The 2,065-nt window shown below is 30.7% G+C and overlaps 1 long non-coding RNA gene across 1 annotated transcript; it reads left to right on the forward strand.

Moving 5' to 3' along the window:
• Positions 1 to 493: 493 nt before the first annotated feature.
• LOC145058462 (uncharacterized) lies at positions 494 to 1,340 on the forward strand. Its single transcript, XR_013686399.1, has 2 exons — positions 494 to 805; positions 888 to 1,340. It is a non-coding gene; the product is annotated as an uncharacterized LOC145058462 (long non-coding RNA).
• The last annotated feature ends 725 nt before the right edge of the window (positions 1,341 to 2,065 follow it).

Genomic DNA, 2,065 nt, shown 5'->3' on the forward strand with positions numbered 1-2,065 from the left:
CAACCCTCTAAATAATAGAATGCTCCAAAAACTACTTGTCGCCGCCGTTTTGTTCGTGTAATAGACTAGTCTATATATAGTAGACTAGTATTAGTGTGTGTGTGTGTATATATATATATATATATATATATATATATATATATATATAAGGTTAGGTTATTTTGTTTTCACTGTCTATTGTGTGCATGTATGATTGATTATGGACCAATCATTTTGGTTATTTTAAGAAAGTAATTAATGCATATTAAATGTTGAAGATATAATGAGTATTAATTACATTTTCAGCATTTAATATGCATTAATTATTTTTTTAAAATAATTAAAATGATTGGGTCATGATAGATAGTGAAAAATTTGAAACTAACTATATATATATATATATATATATATATATATATATATATATATATATATATATATATATATATATATATATATATATATTTTGAGGGTATGGTATGAATTAGTCTATAAAAGAAACAAAAAGCTCGTTTGTTTATCAATATACCTATCTCATTCCCTCTACACCTCCAGTATGGCATTGAAATATTCCCAGTATTATACTCAAGTTCTGGAGCAACGATCACTCAGAAACATAGTTTACTCATGCGTTATATATTTAAGACTCTCAATTGTCTTCTTATGCGGTATTTCATTTTACTTGACAGTCCTATTTCTATCTCGTGATCGTCCCACCATTTCAGTTGATGATTTGTATGTTTCTTCGCTAAACAAAACCTCCAGTTCGTTGACTAATACCACTACAATCGATATCGACCTCAAATTCCAGAATGAGAATTCTCGGGTAGGCATTTACTACGAGGATCCTCTAAATCTCACCATCACTTATATCCCACAAAACATAACCATTTTTATCAACATTCAAGGGTTTTATCAAGGGAACGGAAAGGGTAACAATATCCAAGCCTCTGCAGTGTTTCAAGACTTGTTTTCAGACGTTGAACAGCGTAGGATACTGGGAGAAACGCATGTTTCATTGTTTGGTGCAGACAAAGTGATTGATTTCAGGGTAGATTTGGAGGCCAAAATAAAGTTTAAGTCGATTGAGAACAAAAAGTCCAATCTGTTGGTCAGATCTGATGTGAAGGTCAACGGCAACACTGGGACGTCTGTTCTAAAGACTATTCAAATGAAGTATACTTCTGGATCGAATAACTGGGGAGCTGTGCAATGGCTACTATTCCTTCCTTTTTTTATTTCATTTATGGTTGTTACTTTCATTGGTGGTTTGATACCTTTAATAATACTGCTGGTTTTTTCTTCTAAAAACTTTTAGCGTCTGTTTCATATGGTTTGCATTGGGCTTTCGCTTTTTAACCCTTATATGAGTTTTATTGTAGTGAATGTTTCACATAGAAATTAGCTCAAATAAAGATATTACTTAAATAAATGAAATCCTGTGCGGGGGAGCATGGGGACGTGGTTAACGGAAAAAAATTAAGGCTTTTGTTCACATATAACAATTTTTAGAAATTAAAAACCCAATAGAAAATGGTATTTAGAAAATGCAAATCCGGTCTTTAAAATTTGGTAAGAAATGAATTAGATTTAAATATATTTTTGGTCCTTCATTATAAGTCTTTTTTTGAAAACTTAAAGCCAAAAACTTCTTGTTCGCTAAATTTGTTGTTATTCTTAAGTTTCATTGTTGTATCTTTAAATAACAATGGAGCATTTAAATGTCTAAACACCATCAAATGATGTTCTATCACTATTATAAAAAATTAATTTACCTACGAAATTTAGCTATGAAGATAATTTCGTCGGTAATCAAGGATGGAATAACGACGGAATGAAATGCCTTAATTTTCTCATGTCATTGTGATGGAATAGCTACGAAAAAACGACGAAAGACAAAGTCGTTGATAAATACCAACGGAAACCGACGAAAAACAATAAAATATTGTTTTATAAAAAGTGTTTTCTACTCTATCGGTAAAAAACAATAATGAAAAATGCAATATCTTCATATACTAAGCGCTCACTAATAAGTACTGCATCTTCAAAATTGTAACCTTCCCATGGCATATAAGCTACTAATACG

Source organism: Lactuca serriola, chromosome 6, assembly GCF_051521515.1.
Source record: "Lactuca serriola cultivar US96UC23 chromosome 6, Lser_US96UC23_V15, whole genome shotgun sequence".
Classification (NCBI taxonomy): Eukaryota; Viridiplantae; Streptophyta; class Magnoliopsida; order Asterales; family Asteraceae; genus Lactuca; species Lactuca serriola.